Genomic DNA, 19,479 nt, shown 5'->3' on the forward strand with positions numbered 1-19,479 from the left:
AAAAGGTCAACTGTAATAGCCTACCTATAAAAAATCAAGTCATTGACTACATCTTAGATTTCTTCGCCTGTCTCTTGTACAGCTGTTCGGGAGCATCTCTGAGGAGTGTCCAGCAGTAGTCAGCCAGCATTGTAGTGGACCATTTTCCCTGGTATCTTTGTTCCATTGTTGCGATATCTTGATGAAAACGTTCGCCGTGTTCATCACTAACAATACCACAGTTGCTAGGAAAGAAATCCAAATGGGAATGAAGGAAGTGAATCTTTAGAGACATATTGCAGCCAAGTTTCTTATACTTCATCAACATGTCTTCTACTAGTTCCTTATAGTTTTCTGCCCTAACATTTCCGAGGAAGTTTGTAGAAACTAGGCGAAAAGCATTCCATGCTTGTTTCGCGTCACCTTCCAGCAAGTTGTTGAACCGGTCATCTTTGAAAAGCTCTCGAATCTGAGGACCCACAAAAACTCCCTCTTTAATCTTTGCTTCGCTGAGTCGAGGGAATTTTTCATGCAGGTATCGGAATGCTGGCAAAGTCCGGTCAATGGCTTTCACGAAGTTCTTCATCAAACCTAGTTTGATGTGAAGGGGTGGTAGCAAGATTTTCTGAGCCTCAACCAGAGCTGGGTGTTGGATATTCTTCTCTCCAATGGCTACATTCTGCCTGTGAGTCCATTCCTTCCTCATGTAGTGCATTTCCCTTGCTCGGCTATCCCACTCGCATAAGAAACACATGTATTTTGTATATCCTTGCTGCAGTCCCATTAAAAGGGCAACTACCTTCAAATCACCACAGAGGTGCCAGCTGTACTTGTTATACTCAATGGAATTCAGTAGCTGCCTTAAGTTATCGTATGTCTCTTTCATGTGGACAGCATACGCTACTGGAATAGATGGAAGAATGTTTCCATTGTGCAAAAGCACAGCCTTGAGACTCAGTTTCGAAGAGTCCACAAATAGTCTCCATTCTTGTGGGTCATGAGTGATTTTTAAAGCATTCATGAGGCCCTCAATATCGGAACAGAATATCAGATTACTTTCCTTTCTGAAGAAAGGCTCCAATTGCTGGTGGCGCTTTCGATATGCAGTAATTGTGACATCTTCTTCTAGAAGATTCCATTGTTGGAGTCTTGATCCTAGCAATTCTGCCTTGTTCTTTGATAAGTCCAAATCACGAATCAGGTCATTTAGTTCTTCCTGTGTTATTCTGTGTGGGGTTGATGATGCACCACAGTGAAAATCTGGATCACTGCATGCTGATGGACCAGGAGAAGAACAGGTCGTCACCTTTGTCTTCGTCAGATGAATCAAGAGAATATTCTGCTGGAGGTTCTGGAATAGGAAGTCCCTCACCATGTGGAACTGGTCTCAATGCAGACGGAATGTTTGGGTAGACTATTCTCGACTTCTTTCGCTTCGTTATTCCGCCGGAAAGAGGAGGAACCAAGCAGAAGTAACAGTCATTTAGGTGGTTGCTTGGCTCTCTCCACACCATTGGGACTGCAAACGGCATTGATGACCTTTTGCAATTCAACCACTGTGAAAGCTGTGTTGTACATGTAGCACAGCATATATGCGGAGCCCAAGGCTTGTCTTGGTCACCAACCTTGCATCCGAAGTAAAGATGATATGCCTTCTTCACTTGAGAATTGATACTTTTCTTCTGGTTGGCAAATGTCACTTCCCCACAAATATAGCAAAAATTGTCCGTGGTATTAACACACTTTCGAGGTATTACTGTTCTTTATTGTACGTAAATGGATAAAATAATAAGTTTTATGTAACAGTAGCTTGAACTGTCTCGCACAACGTCTAAAATATTTTAAATGCTGAACCTATCTGATTGGGCTTTATATAGTACACTGCTTACGTCAGCTTCAGCAGCCGCCTGGCATTAGTATAATAGGCCTACACATGTATAGTACACTGATGACGTCAACTTACTTCAGCAGCCGCATGGCATTAGTATTGCATTGCATCCGAAAATGATGCAATCAACTGTGGATGATGTGAGCATGATGGTATTATGCAATGTTACATCATTATTCCGGATGTTGCTGCAGTCCTACTGGAGAAATTTACACAGTGAAACATAGAAAATGAGGTATATGAATATCTTCAAAACGAGAGCCAATACAAATTTTTCACGGTTATATTCGTGTTCGGCACACCAAAATACTACAGATTAGGGCCTTTTCAAGTCAGTAATGATTTCACTGTTGACCAGTGCTATCTGTCTCTCTCACATACACGTACACATACGATTGTGAGAGACAGATATAGATCAAGTATAAAATAAAACATAAGCACTAGACGATGTGGCTTTTGTTTTCTCAGTTCGCTAACTCCATAACCTATCTATCTCACTAGCAAACAAGGGAGATGAGGAGTACAGCAGTCCATCAACTACATTTTAAATGCCAACATTTTAAATGAACATATGAACATATAAATCGAGATTAAATGTACAGTACAATGCAACAACTTAATAGTGTACATAATTGCAGAGTTGACAACGTTGCTTAGACCTGCGTTCCAATGTTCCATCATGGTTTTGTCTTGCAACCTATTTAAGCAACGCCGTCACTCTAAAGAAAAGAGACCACGATCACGACAACAAAATTGTACTTTGTCATCGTTTCTATAGACATTTTGTCCGACATTAGTTACTAAATGCACTATATAGAGTTTCCATGGCTTTCATGATCAAAATATAAACAAATATTGTTCACACACGATTAGTCTAAATTTTGAAATACGACGCTATCGAAATAGGTCGAAATGGTATTTCTTCCTACCAATTATGTAGTATAATCTTGAATTGTTGGTAATCCATATGACTCCGGATATTTTGCCATATCTTCTTTCTGAACGTAGACAGTTACTCAGTGTTTCCAGGTCAATTAATGTCGCCAGTGTTGAAGACGCCTAAGAGACAAGTTTCCTTCACACGATTTGTCATTTTTCTTCTTGGGTTACCTAAACAACTTTGTCGTTTTGTACTTGGATGAAGTGTTATATTTGATATACAAATACATTGTAAATGATCAGTGGCCTGATTCTATTCGTAATGCATTTAGCAAAACATTTCTCAAAGGCTTCCTCTTGTCTCGACCATTGTGCCAGTATTGCTTTTTCAACTATTTCTTGCGTTCCTCCATTTCTGTAAAATTTACCATGCTGGTCGTGGTCGTTCATTTCCATGAATACTTTTCCGTGAGCAAGTTTTAGTAGTCCAAGATAGCTTCTTTCAGATATGATTTCGATGGTACTGTCAACTATTGCAAACCAGATTACGTTTCCCGGTTGTCGACTGCTTGACAAAACTGGAAATGCCCCTTGCCACTGCATTGGTCTTGTGTGAAATCGAATCCTTCGAAAGATAACCTCCTTCACACTTTGAAGGAAATAACTTGTATGATGTTGGTACCCAATTGTCCAGTGGCTTGAAAAAGGGTCAAGTGAAATCTTAAGTACTTATTGTGGATAATGTGAGGTTTACGCGACATGTCTATTTGCACCGGGTGATTACTTTTTTGGGTAGGTTTAAGTGATAGAATGGGAGAGGGTTTTGATCTATACATTGTTGATGGTTGCATTGCTAACGATGCCAATGGAAGGCGCGTGGATGTCTGGACCTGGAAAACAAATTATTTTCGTTCTTTGATTGAATTCCAGCAATTGTCTACGAGTTAACTTCCACCCAAGTATTATATATTTAGCAGTCTTCCTCGTCAGTGCGTCTAACAAATAGTAATTGCCTACTCCAGTTAGGATTTATACACTGTTAACGAACACTCTCGCTACATCGACTATGATCTTGAAATCGCTGGCTTTGACCATCAGAGGGAAGACAGGGGTGCATCAATTCAGTATAAGACTCACATCAACTAAGTTCAACAAGTACTCGTGTTATATTCGACAAGGAACTTGTCAATCGCCCTAGTATTTGCACAACGTACATGTAACCCAGATCATATATTATAATTACCATGGAAATGTGTATACATATGCTTTGTAGGAGAATACCCCCGTGATGTATTTAGAGATTCGTCAGCATATTAATAAAATGTTGGATGCTGGTGCAATCAGGAAAAAAGTCCTTACTCCTATAATGTTGTGTTGGTCATGAAACGTGTTAATATCATACGTTGCTGTATAGACTACAGGGCCCTCAATTCAAAGACCCTGAAGGTTGCTTACATGCTTCCGTAGTTTGAAGATATTGTCAATGTCAAGGGCCATGTTATTATCCAAGCTGGATCTACGATCAGGTTATTGATAAGTCGAGATGGAGGAAGAACACGGGCAATAAATGGACTTCTCGGTGGGTCCGTTCGGCTTTTATGAGGCGAACTGTATGCGTTTTGGTTTGTGCAACGTTCGAACTACCTTTCAACTTCTTATGGAGAAATGCATGGGAGAAATACACCTCAAAGTGTGGCTCATTTTCATAGACGATATTCTCTTTTTCTACAATACGTTCGATGAGCACATGGTCCGTTTAAAGGCAGCGTTCGCACGCTTACATCAGCGCGGTCTTAATCTAAAACCATCTAAATGTGAGTTGTTCATGTCCTCAGTTACTTATCTAGGCCACGTTATAACTAAGGAAGGTATAAAGACTAAACCAGAGAAACCTTACCGATTATGACTTGGCAAAAACTTACAAACCTTAAGAAGCCATGTCAGTTTTTAGAGTTCGCATGTATTATCGCCGATTTATCGAGAACATCTTGCAGATACCACAACCATTATATCCTCTGTTAGAGGGTCATGGCACGAACAATGCGTCTGGAAAGAAGAGTCCAAAATCAAACAAGTAGCTCCTTGGACTTGGGGCGTTGCACGCGAAAACACCTTTGCAACTCTTATAGACAAGTTGACTTTCATCCTCATCTTAGCATTTGCCTACTATACTAAAACATGTGTCCTGAATACGGACCCTAATGGTTCTGGTTTAGGTGAAGCCCTATATCAAGAAAAAAGATGTTGTGAAAAGTGTCATTGCCTGTGCTAGTCCTGGAATTAGGCTCAGTGAATGGCTTTATCCAGCTCATACGCTCTAGGTTTTGGCGTTCAAATGGTCTGTCATGGTTAAATTCCATGACTGTGTTTTAGGTTCCTCCTCCGAAGCAGTCACTGTCAGCAAATCTTTGACATACGTCATTTCGACGGCAACATTTGACGCTACACAGGATAGAGGAGCAACATTTGACGCTACACACGATAGAGGAGTTGCAGCTCTAGCAAAGGACAATTTTTGCAGTAGGTATAGCACTGGTATAAATAACGTTGCCGCCGACAGTATCTCGCGTTTACCACAGATGTTTCCAATCGTGGGGTTAGCCATTTGCCATGTAGCCACTGTCTCTGTGCCCTTTATTTAGAGTGTTTCAGATTACTAGGCACCTCAAACAGTCGATAAGGAGTAAGCTTCGTCTGAACGTCGTAATAACAATAACAATAAGTGGGACATGGAACAGTTTACCGATACAACACTGGCAAGAATTAATGACCTCAAGAGTAAGGTTGTAGGCACAGGAATGAGGATCTCCCAAGAGAAGAAAACATTTGTGCAGAATATTCTCGGGGAATGAAACCGACTTGTAGTTTAAAACTGCGTTCTCTACAGAACCACTTCTCTTGATAGTCAATCAGTCAGATAGTATGTCACCCCAGAGCATGCAGAAGCCTAGCCTTGTACGGTTTCCATAACGATATGGACCATCAAGGCAAGTGGAGGACACTCTGCTTAGCTAGATGAAGGATTTCATTGGCCTGACCTGAAAAAGGCCCTGAATCGCAAGGTTGAATATTGTGAATGGTGTATACGCAAAACGACCCCTTTCGCACAATGGTTGAATTAACCCAAATTTACACCACTTGCCATATGGGGCTTGTCTGCATAGAAGTTTTGTCTCTGGAGTGATGTAACGGAGGGTTCGAGAATATCTTGGTGGTAACTGATCATTTTACATGATATGCTCATGCTCTTCCTTCCCGCAACCACATGGCTCATATTTCTGCTAAAGCCCTTTATGACCACTTCCTTCGATATTACAGTTTCCTGCAAAGGGTTCGCAGCGAGAATGGACATAATTTTGAGTGTAGGGTATTAAAGTTGCTATGCAAGTTAGCAAACATATAGAAGTCTCGCTCCTCTCCGCCTCACCCACAGAGAAATCGTGCCTGTGATCGCTTCACTTGAACGCTCTTAAAAATGCTAGAGACATTGGATTAAGAACAAAACCAAGATTAGAAGTCTTACATTGCTCCAGTTGTGCATACATGTAATGCTATTAAAAATGAATCAACATGATTATCAGGCGATTTTCTTATGTTTGGGTGGCACCCAGCTTTCGGTTAACGCCTATCCGGGCAATACATCAGATTGTGGTGAACTGAAAGGCCGCGACCGATTCGTTTACACAAACGTGGAGTGGGAGTCGAGCAATAGTTATGATAAGAACAAGGCACAGTACGATAAGAAGGTCCGAGAGTCCAAACATGAAGTAGGGGACATATTTCTAATGGGCAATATAAGGCCTGAAAGGGAAACATAAATTAGCTGACACGTCAATGGATATGTCTATCGGGTGATATCATTCCACAGCTTAAATATGTCTGTGTTCAAAGTGAAATGGGCTGAGGGTTCGAAATCTGTGCTCACATTGCATAGTAATATGTTTTTGCCCTTTGACCGTCATCCTTGTGATCCAATCCTTATGCAACCGATTCGGAAGAAATAGAGTATGCAAAAAGCAACCCCTTCAGAGTCAAGCTGTGAGTTGAATCTTCAAGTTCTGATTTGGAAACCGACTGGTAGTGATCCTCCGACGAGAATCGAGTGGGCTCGAATCCCACTGGGGCTGACCTAGATTAGTCATGATAGTACCACTACGTTAAATAAGTAAGATATACTCGGCATAGTAATAGAAATTTGTTCTTTTACAATTGTGACCCTGGTCCGCTGCTGTGTATCAATTTGTTGTTGGTTGGTGGATGCAGAACATCACCAAATTATATTTTAGCGAGCTCACGTGTAGTCTGTTCCAGTGTTTGCTTTTGCTGTTTTGTTTTTTTTTTTGTTTTGTTTTTTTGTTTGTTTTTTTTTTGTTGTGACGTCATGTACTTGAATACTGATCAGTGTGTGTGTTAGGAGTGAGTGATAGAGTGAGCGATGGATTACAGTGCATGAAGGGCGCTAACATAGATTTCCCGCCAAACTAAACAAAGCTTCCTCTCGAAAACACCTTAAGTAATTCCACTCTTACATATGAAGAGCGCTTGTCTTTCACGCCAGTGAAGGCGTTCGTGGCTATAATTCAAAAAAAGTATAACGCTTCTACACTTCGAGTCTGGTTTATTCTGTACATTTTCTGCCTGTTAATAAATCCTAGGACCAGCGGTAAGTGCTGTAGTTCATTTCTCCCTAAATACAACACTTATCTCACATACATATCTTGTTTTAGAAACTGCATTACCGCTACTGTCGTATTACTTATACAGCACAGTTGCGCAGTCCAGTTTCTTAATGATCAGTCAAGACGCAGAACAACTGAATGCATTGCCAATATTAGATCTGCCTATAGCTCTGCTTCTTGTCTGTTAAAGTGGACCTCTTGGTATTCTTGTCTGTTAACGTGGACCCCTTGGCATACTTGTCTGTTAAAGTGGACCTATTGGTATAACTGTCTGTTCAAGTGGACCCCTTGGTACACTTGTCTGTTAAAATGGACCCCTTGGTATACTTCTCTGTTAAAGTGGACCTCTTGTTATACTTGTCTGTTAAAGTGGACCTCTTGGTATACTTGCCTGTTAAAGTGGACCTCTTGGTATACTTGTCTGTTAAAGTGGACCTCTTGGTATAATTGTCTGTTAATGTGGACCCCCTTGATATACTTGTCTGTTAAAGTGGACCTCTTGGTATACTTGTCTGTTAAAGTGGACCTCTTGGTATACTTGTCTGTTAAAGTGGACCTCATGGTATAATTGTCTGTTAAAGAGGACCCCTTGGTATACTTGCATATAAACAGACAAGGTACTTGAATCTCCCAACTGACTTATCGTATAATCAAATGTCAGATGGTGAGAAGTCACTTTGACATTCGTTTGTAAACATGAGTAGGAATATGTGTTATTTATTGAACGATAAACCTGTTCTCCCTTTGGTTAGTAGTAATGACACAATCATTATTGTCCGTTATTGGCTAATTCATTCATTAGCTCTTTTATTCGTTCACTCACTCATTTATATACACTTATGTTTTGGTTTTCTCTAGAGGTTTAAACACAGACAGTGATTCTTTGAGTTATATTTACCGTTCCTTCCATTTTGTCCCTGCAAAGAATAAAATAATTCCAAAGCTTTCAAGATTAAAATCAGACAAATGCATTTATGCGTTGCTGTTTGAACCAAGATTAGAATCATTCCAAGGTCTTTATGTTTTTTGGGAAACAATATGGCTGCTATCCTATCGCTTAACCAGCTTGAAGCAGCTGTTCCGTTTTTTAGTGACGTTTTCATGATATTTGTGCTTGTTACCTGTTTTCATCTACGTTATTGTGTTCATTATGTATTGGCTGTTAAATTCGTACGTGTTTCTTCATCTCCTCGTTTTGGAAATGAGAACAATTAGACTTTTCTCAGCTGTCTTGCTCCATTGTTTTTTAACAAACCGCCATCACGTAATACTCGCCAGTCAACCCGATTATGCTACGATGGACCCTCATTAATTGCTTTAAATGATCACTCCTTGGCTCTCCACACTACATTGTGCTCTAGACTAAACGTACTTGGACTACATTCATCATTACCTAAATGTAAACAGAAGCGGAAAAAGAAACGTTGTTTCAAAACTGGCCGGTGTAGAACAGGAAGAAGAATTCCAGTTATCTCCCTTATTTCGGCTCAACAATTTACAAATGTCGACCGTTAATTTAGATAACTTAATTCAAATCCCAATTAATTCGTCAACCTTTCTGTCAACTATCCAAGAGATACCTCTGCGTATTGCATTATTCAATGCCCATTCAGTAGGACCACCAGAAAAGCGCACAGAAATAGTTAATTTTATCAACGACCAGAATATTGACATCTTTTACCTGACAGAAAAATCATCAGGCGACGAGCTCAAATGTGTGGATCTAACACCCACTGGTTACTCCATCAAGTCGTTCCCCCGTAATTCTCGCGGAGGTGGAATTGCTGTCATCACAAAGAACTCCATGATAACATGTCTTAACCACACCACAACATTCAATTTCGACCACACAACGTTTGAACTAGTCCAAACCACACTCACACTGGAGCAAAGGTCAGTCCATTTTTTCTGCCTATACCGCCCTCCTCCTAGTAGAAAAAAACAAGCTGGCTGACTCTCTCTTTTTGGAGCAGTTTCCGAATTTCCTGGACTATGGAAATTCGATAGGTGGCAACCTGATTATTCTTGGAGATTTCAAATTTCACTTTGACTGTCCCGGAAACCCAAATACATCAAAACTCATAGATTCCATTAATGTTTTCAACCTCAAACAATCAGTTAACCATCTCACCCATAAACATGGTCAAATTTTAGACTGGATTCTTCATAGACCTGATGATACCATTCTACCGTCCTCCCTGGTATCCCATGACCTTGCATCAGATCACCTCTGCATTATATGCCATCTTGATGTATCAGTCGCTAACCCTCTACCTTTCTCTTCTACTAAGAGAAATCTCCGTATGATAAATAGAACCAAACTCATGCACGACATCAAATAACCTAACAACTTGCTTACCTCCTACCGCAGAACAACTTGATAATTGCCTGCGTTCATTGCTTGACAAACATGCCCCAGCTACCAAGTGCAGAGTATAAATTCAAAAGTGTTCTCCATGGCATATCAGTGTTAGGGGCCAGCTTCACACTGCTAAAAGAGACCGCCGTAAAGCTGAGAGGCCTTGGCTTTCCACCAGACTCACTATTCATAAGCAAATCTATGAAGCCGCTAAGAAGAATGTCACAAATATAGTCCATGCAGCGAAATCAGCCCACTATACTACTAAGATTATGGAAAGTTCCAGCTGCAAAGAGCTCTTCGAGATTACTAACAAGCCAATGTCAAGGAACAAATATACACCACTTCCAACTACCTTCTCTCCAGTCGACCTTCCGGACATGTTTGCAAATTTCTTCCGTGACAAAGTACAAACCATTAGAGATAAGCTTGACATCACAATTTCAACTGACTCGTCGTCACCATACAGCTGGGATACAGAATTTGAGCGGCAACCATTAGCAGCATTTGAACCTGTACCTATGGATTTCGTACGTTCAATCCTGATGAAGAGTGCACCAAAGTCATGTGAACTTGATCCAATTCCAACATCACTGCTGCTTGAGTGCTTAGATCAAGTATTGCCTTCACTAACTGATGTTATTAATACCTCTCTCTCATCCGGGGAATTCCCATCATTTTTTAAAACTGCCATTGTAAAACCTCTGCTGAAGAAACCAACACTAGACCATAACGATTTAAAGAATTACCGCCCAGTTTCTAATCTCCCATTCATATCTAAAATCTTAGAAAAGGTTGTTCTGTCCCAGCTTGTATCTCAACTAAAGTCAAATAGTCTTTTTAGCAATGTACAATCTGCATATCGCCCTGCCACAGTACTGAAACCACTCTTCTAAAAGTAGTTAATGACATTCTCTCTGCGTTGGATAGCGGAAAGATTACAGTCCTCACCTTGCTTGATTTGTCTGCAGCATTTGACACAATAGACCATGATATATTGCATCACCGTCTCCAGCATGTATTTGGCATTCATGATACAGCCTTACTGTGGTTCAAGTCCTACTTGGTCAACAGGACACAAATTGTATCTGCAAATGGAATACACTCCAGCCCAGTTGATATATGTTGTGGTGTTCCACAGGGGTCTGTTATTGGACCTATTTTCTTTATTATGTACACTCAGTCACTCTCTAGTATCATAGATCGTCACCCAGTGTCTCACCAGTTGTACGCTGATGACACCCAAATATACAAATCTAGCCACCCAACTGAAGTTGATGCTGCTCTGTACCCTACACTGGCTATCCATTCGATCCAGAATCAAACACAAAATTTGTTCTCTGTGCTACGTTTCACTGTCGGACTCTAGTCCAACATACCTATCCGACCTCACCCATGTGTACACACCAGCAAGATACTTACGCTCCTCTTCTGACAATCGATACTCATTATTCCAAGTATGAAAACAAAGTCACGTGGACAGTGTTCTTTTGCATACCAGGGCCCAGCAACGTGGAATGATATGCCCATTGAACTTTGACACAAAGACACAGTGGTCACATTCAAGAGGGCTTTCAAAACTCACTTATTTCGACTGCAAGAACAAACATAAAGACCTAATAATGTTTCCTACCTGAAATATTCTCAGCATGTTTTTTTAAAAATGTTTTCTAATTTCATGGTGTTTGTTTTTGTAATCATATCATTATATGTTGTTTTTTTTATCTTATAGGTGTTGTAAAGCGCTTAGAGCTTCTAAAGATTAGGCGCTATACAAAGTCCTCATTATTATTATTATTATTATTATTATTATTATTATTATTATTATTATTTTGCTGTTTGAACCAAGATATAAGTCTCATGTCTTTACAAATACACTAAACATGACGCCGAATTTATATCATGTGACCTTGTGTTTACAAAGTGTGTGTGTGTGTGTGTGTGTGTGTATGTATGTTTGTGTGTGTAGTAATAATAAGTTCCATTCTTGTGGCAATTTTGTGTATTACTTACAGTTGCGTGCATAAATCAACAAGCAGCACAGTCAAGTATGTATAAAGAGATAATGAACTTGCCTGTCACTCTAGTAATTTCTGTAAAAGTGTATTCCTTGTTTGGAAAATACATAGTAGTGATACTGTCGCATTCCCTAAACTGTGCAGTGGAACGTTCGCGCTTCCCACACACTCAGCTAGGAAGCCGTGTGTGTGTGTGTGTTGGATTTTTAACTTAACTTTAAAAAAATTTCAGTCATACCGTTAAGATGTCTGTAGTGTCGCACAGTTTATAATGTCTAGCACTGGGGCATCCAGTCCCAACACTAACCTCTTAACTATGAGCGCCTGGAGAGGCAGCTGTTAAAACCGTTGTTATAAGTCTTTCGTATGACTCGGTCTGTGTCTAAAACAGAACAACATGATATATAAAGTAAAAGTATATATATATATATATATATATATATATATATATATATATATATATATATATATATATATATATATATATATATATATATATATATATATATATAATGTAAAAGCACGAAAGGAACTCGCATATCGTGTTTGTTTGAGACATTGAATTTTATTTTGCTCTGAATATATATATATATATATATATATATATATATATATATATATATATATATATATATATATATATATATATATATATATATATATATATATATATAAGGATCTTAGTGGGTTACGAGTCTATGCTCTTAAAATAAGTAACAGAAAAGAGTGAAACACAACAAGCTTTGTAAAATTTTACCAATAATGCATTTCCCTAGAGAGGACCCGAGTGGCCGAGCAGTCTAAAGCGCTCACCGTTACTGTCGTCTCACCTCGGTCTGCATGGGTTCGAATCTCGGGTTCGGCCAATGTGGATATGTGAGAAAGCTTGCCGGTACCTTCTCGTGGCTTGTTGGTTCTTACCGGGGTTTGCTGGGGTTCTTCCTCCACCGTTTATAATGGCCGTTATGTACAGCCTATCTTGTTCTAAATACATGCCGTTAAATCCCATAACAAAAACATTATTTTCCTAGAATACAAAGTGAAAATGAGAAAAAAGGATAAACGGTATTGCGAATTAAATCCACAAAATGGGGCCCCTAGTGGCCGAGTGGTCTAAAGCGCTCTATGTTACGGATCACTGCCATCTCACCTCTGTCTGCTTGGGTTCGAGTCTAGGATTCGGCCAATGTGGGTATGTGAAAAAGCCTGTCAGTAGCTTCTCGTGGGTCGGCGGTTTTTCCCAGGGTTTTCTCGGGTTCTTCCTCCACCATTAATACTGGCCGCCATGCATAGCCTATCGTGTGCTGAAAAATGGCGTTAAACCCCACAACAACAACAACAACAACAAAATCCACAAAAAAATCCAAGAATTACACACGCAAGTCCTTATAATTTAAAGTCCTGAATAAAACTCTTACAAGTCCCGAAGAAATCCGATAACTGAAGATGACGTGTCTGTTACAGCTTATAGAGTCAACATGACGCAATATTGGTTAAATCAACGTGTCAACAGTCTCTTGTTGAATCAAAGCCCGTGAATATCTTTTACCATGAATTTTATTAGAGCACGTTTGTATTTCCAGAGAAAAGAATCACTTGAAATCAATAATTTAAAGAAATAAATCATCCCAACTGAACACGACAAAATACAACTTGAAAGTGCTAGATGTTAAAGCACGAATGACAAAGTCCTCACAGTTACAATATGTATAATTTAGGCACGAAAGAGCATAGACTCATAACAGCACTAAGATCCTAATGGGAAATAACCTTCTAGAACGATTCTGATGTTTAAAAAACAATAACCTGAATTATGTATGATTCACATAGGAAACACTTAGAAAACTCAAACGTTTGACTCAAATAAACACATTTACCTCTTCTATCAGTAATGATCCTGATATTAAGCCCATAGACATAGTGAATAATATGGCTATGTATTAGTTGTTTACTATAAATAAAATAATAAAAAAGTCAATCAGGTCAAGCAGAAATTAACTCGATTTTTGACAAGGTCAAGCCCATCATACAAAGACTCATTAGCATGTAATGAAGTAAACAATTTTTTTTAAACTAACAAACAAACAATTAAATTAAATACACATTACAGTGAGTAGGTGACTAATAATTGATATTTAATTTCTAAAAGATGCATTATTTTTCAGTGTATCAGAAATTCTTCTTCAATATATATTACTATCTATTGCAAAATGGATCTTTGATTTTGAGCAAGAGGTTGGACACAAACGATTACACTTATTATAAAGTCTTACTGACACACTGTTTAAGAGATATTAATTGATAACAAATGATATGTATAGTATAGGTATCGTAACAACGGGGGGGGGGGTATGGTACTGTCTTTGCCTGCTCTCCTTGATTAAAAAACAAAATCCCTGACAATTCGGAAAAGATTCAAAAGCAAAATTAATAATTGGAAAATGTATCAACAAATAACAACAAAACAACAGCAACAATTGAAAAGGTGAGAATAAATCATTGTTTAAAAATGTATTGGTTTAGGAAAACAAAAGACTAGCGTAAAGGAAGTACCCAAACCATGGACTGAGCATATCACTCGTGATTTGTGATAAAAATCCCATTTCATAGCCCACATAATACACACACACACAAAGAAAACGTGTAACGTCCAGCTATTATGGGATTTTAACAGGCAGTAACATGATTTACAGAGAGAAAAACCATCGGATGACACACGCCCACGCTCATGCATTCGTTACTTCTGTGTTCTCCGTCATTCCATCCTCTTAAAACTCCCACAGTCAGTGCCTTTATTTTCTTATTAAATAATAAAAAGGCATATAAATAAATTATAAGGTCAAATGCATAAAGTTTCCTTGTTTGTTCGATTGATTGATTGATTGACAAGCACAAGAGTCGATTTCGGTAGTGTTAAATTATCATGGGGTGAGAGGCACGCCGTCCCATACTATTACATTTCAATAGAGACCACTCATGATTTCAGTCCTAAACGTAAAATTAAATTAACGGGAGATCATACCATCCAAACATATTGTTACATTTCCATATAATTCACAGTGGCTCAAACGTAACGTTTAATTCCTATTAAGGAGAACACTGTCCTAAGTGTAAAGTCAAATTCCCAGAGGTCAATATTGGCTAAAATGTTATATTACAGTCGATATCTGAGAACAGTAGCCCAGATCTAATATTAAATTCCCATTAAGGACATAATTACCTAAGTGACCCAAATGTAACATTAAATTACATTTGGGGTCCATCGTGGCCCTAATGTAACGATAAATTCCAACTGTGATCCATCGTGGCCCAAATGTAACGTTAAATTCCATTTGCGATCCTTAGTGGCCCAAATGTGACGATAAATTCCATTTGCGGTCCATCGTGGCCCAAATGTAACAATAAATTCCGTTTGTGGGCTATCGTGGCCCAAACGTAAAATTAAATTTCCATAGGAACATAATTGTGGCCCAAACGCTAATTATACATTTCCCCACCATATTCAGATAGCTTCTGCCATACTATTGATAAGACACACTCAGCATGGTCACAAGCAAAAAATCTCCATAGCGTAATCTTCACATTTATAACAAATTAATATGTTACAAATGACGGCATAGCATCAAAATAAAACTTAAATAATCATATGCATAAATGTGACACATTATTTAACGTAATATTCATAAATATCGTATTGCACTCACACACCATTAGAGAGTCCATGTATTTTCAAGGTAAAAGCTGTAAAGTTAATATAGGGTAAAGTCATTACATCCAAGGCATTTTACTGGATTTTTTTTTGGGGGTGGGGGGGGCCGGTCTAAATAAAATATTTTATTCTAAGCTGTAGATAGAGCCTTACGTTTGTGTTTTCTCACATGAATTGTATGATAACTTCATGAGCATCCACGTGTGGTCCTCTGCTGTGTTAACTGCTAAATCTGTTTGTCCGGTGAACATGCGCCCATGAATACAATTGATGTACATGCAATTCACGTGTATTTCGAGCCATGGAGTGTGTTAACACGCCTTCGTTAAAGTTGATATATTTCACACAAAATGCGGAACGAGGGGGGGGGGGAGTAATGGCATTCAAGATATCTTAAGCCTAAGAAGAATTGAAAAACATAACAATTTTGGTCGTAAGATGTTACATGCATCTTAAATTTAACTACCTTTTTGAATCTAAAAAAAACCCAGAGAAATTAATGATTTGTATCATATTTGAATTGACAACATGTGCATAGCATTTTAATGGTTTACTACCACAGCGTTCAGCTGTAAAACTAGATCATAAAATAATCGAAAACTTACAAACGGGTTGTATAAAGTTACTCACAACGGAAAGAAAAGACTTACCTACAGAACAAGTGTGCCATTTCCTCATTTTCTCCGATAATAGCCTCCGGGAATTTCGTCTCGTCGCTGTTTAAAAGATCGGGGTTGAGGCCAACTTTGGAGAAACAATTCCGCATGGTGTCGTTTATATATGGCAGGCACGTTGACGAAGCCACTACTGGAGTGACACAAATTATATCTATGATTTCCATATTTCCATATGAAGTGTTTTTGTATTTAGAAAACAAAATAAGTTTATTCAAGTCAATATCCCCTTATTTTGAGCCATTTTCAATTAAGCTAATTATTTCAAAACTTATTTTAGGCATTAAAAAAATGAAAAGAAAAATTACATTATAATCAAGTTTGGTATTTTGCTGAATTAAATGTTAACTGGTAATATTTCCTTTCTTTATCTGCAAGAGATATTTTGGGGGGAGGTTAGGGATGAGCGCCGTACGTTTTATATTTTCTCGACCTTCATTGTGAAATATTCATATGAAAGTAGTATCAGTAAACAGTAATAAACTAATCATTAAGAAAAACAGCGGTAACATCTATTAATAAATCTACAGACTAATCCGTGAAACTATTTTGGTGTGGTATGGTCTTTTGTCGCCTATGAATTTGTAAAGCCAGATCGTGGAACAACTTAGATTCCATCAATATGATATGGCTACCCAATCCATGGAAAGTGCTCGACATGTGGTCATGATACTTCTTTCACATGTTTTTATTTTTGTTGTTTGTTTTTTTTTCTTTGTTTTTTTTTATTTTTATACATGATATTCTTTAATTGTGTTTTATGAGAATCAACATTTTTTTCTTGAAATTTTGCAGAGTGCAATTCTTCCGGTATTGTCTGGATTCTGTTATTTGTTCTTTTGGTACTCTAGAGTAAAAGATGGTGTTTGTCGAGCATATGTTGCACAAAACTGTGAGTGTACCCCATCTCCAGGTTGTGAGAGAAGAGCAGTTCTTTAAAGAGGAGGCGATGCTAGATCTAATGCATCACATGATTTAATGTGACGTTTCGTACCACGTCGGCGCGTGCCAACAGTGCCCGTTGGAACAGGTGTAATGGCAGTTGCCAGACACTGTATTCAGGAGTTGAATTGAAATTGTACTCTTCTTTAGTGATTCCCTGCAATTGGCAGCCTAAACTCGAGATTTTAATATGTGATGTACGAATGTTAAACGTGAAACATATACTGTATTTTGTTGTCTAGTCGTAATAATGTAGAATTCTACTATTCACGTCATTCTGAATAATATGGGCTTTTAAACCAAAATTGCAGAAACAATTAAAGCAAAGACGTAAATCTGATTGCAATTAATATCTTTGCCATGCTTACCCGAGATCACTATTTAATTCTGATAAAAATATTATACTTCTATTGATGCAATTTGATCTTGCAGAATTAAGCTTACTTGCAGGATCCATCTAAATGGTACAGACAGACAGACAGACATACACAAGTGGCAGCTAAAGAGCTTGAGAGTGTTTCCCTAACTGGTTTATTTTTGTGAGTTTTCATTTGTATGGCAATAGATCCAGATATGTAAGCGGGGACCTATTGTTCTAAAATTATACAAGTAAATTCGTCGTCATATGTCGGAATTGCTTTACACACACACACACACACACACACACACACATTTGGACTGGTTGAATACTATGCATGATGTAATCAAAATGCTTTCGTGCCTAAATCATAACCAAGGGAAGCACAAAGAGTTTGCAGGTCACGATTCAGAGAGGGAAAGGATAGGCAGCATAACTGTGACAACACTTGTGACCTGTAAATTAAAGTCCAACCTTCTCGTTCACAAAGTTTTCGTATTTTGTCGATCAACCATGTTGCTTCCTGTTTGAGACGCACAACATCATTCGCAGACGGACACCGGTGACTTTTACGTAGATCACTTATACTGGATGAGACACATGTCGTTATGTTCGACCACTTGCTGAAAGAAAAACTCAATATTTTCACCATTTTCCCTGTCTTGTATTAGTTAATGTATGGATCATGAAAGTTATACGAAGATGAAACATTGTCTGGAAGACAAAGAAGGATTTAAGCTAAGAATGGTTCTGTTCTGAATGTTCTAGCTAAGGTTTTAACTTCTCAAATAAACAATAGTTATTATTCTTACATATTCATTCATTGGGGAAAATGAAATTCCAATGAAACCCTTTCTGGTAGTACTAGTTTCTTCAACTTAAAATGGTGTCTTTGGGATGTTCCAGGCACCTAAACATCCTTCTTCAATATGTGGATGATGTAATCAAGGTAAGTCGATGTGAATACAACCGTCTCTTAAAACCAATGCACGCGGTCACAATGTGGCCCCAAAAAGAGTATAACTTTAAATAAGAGGTAACTACCTGACACGCAGCAATAATCACATTCGCCGATTTGTTTAGTTGAACGAACTTGATCGTAATTCCTTATGATCAAATCTTCTCGTACGATTACCTTATGCTTGATAAGTTTTCGTTTATAATCTAACAACCGAAAATATAGGCTTAAATCCAAAATGTATTCTGTATTGGGTATAATTGGGTGCTAAACTAATATTCACCAGAAACAATATAACATACTCTGACTAATGCTCGTCTTCCTTCTTCAAGCTCGTCGTATTCCAAATAAATTCCTTCCACAGACTGGCACCATTGCTTAAATGTTTCTTTCTTTTCCTATATGTGACACCAAGCCATTTCCATGCAGATTCTGAGCGATCACTGTAGCGTATATGTGATAGTTAACGTTTCGATCTAAATATTTTCTACCAGTCCCTGGTTGGGTCCAAAAGCCAGTTTGCCAAATGTGGAAGAGCGATGTTGTCTAACTGTAAAGAATACCCTATCCTGCCTTGTCAGTTGGATGTTGGTCTTAACAAACTTGATTTAAAAATGTGTGTCCGTATCTAGAACACTGAATTATTCCTTTTCCATAGGGTACACAAGGACTCAAAGCCAAACCTTAGCGACATTATTTTCCGCAATGTAAATTGTTGCCCGCAACTGTTTAATCCTTTGTCACGTTTTTCGCAACGTTATCGTATCCGAGAAATACCTTGACATTGGTAATAGCGTCGAAATTAAATTGACAATAATACGCGTGGATATATTTTTTTTCCGACGGAGCAATTGGGTGCTCGAAACAAAAGATCCTGCATATCACTTGTGGATGAACGTTCAAAGAAAAGCTGGGTGCTAAAACTTCTTCGAATTTCGTGCATCGTATAGGGTTCACACACGATCTTTTGAAAAATCCCTGTTTGTTCCAAAATATGTCCCTGCTTCTATTCGTTGCTTGGGATAGTGCGATTAAC

This window comes from Sinohyriopsis cumingii, chromosome 15 (assembly GCF_028554795.1).
Source record: "Sinohyriopsis cumingii isolate HCF-2022 chromosome 15, ASM2855479v2, whole genome shotgun sequence".
Taxonomy (NCBI): domain Eukaryota; kingdom Metazoa; phylum Mollusca; class Bivalvia; order Unionida; family Unionidae; genus Sinohyriopsis; species Sinohyriopsis cumingii.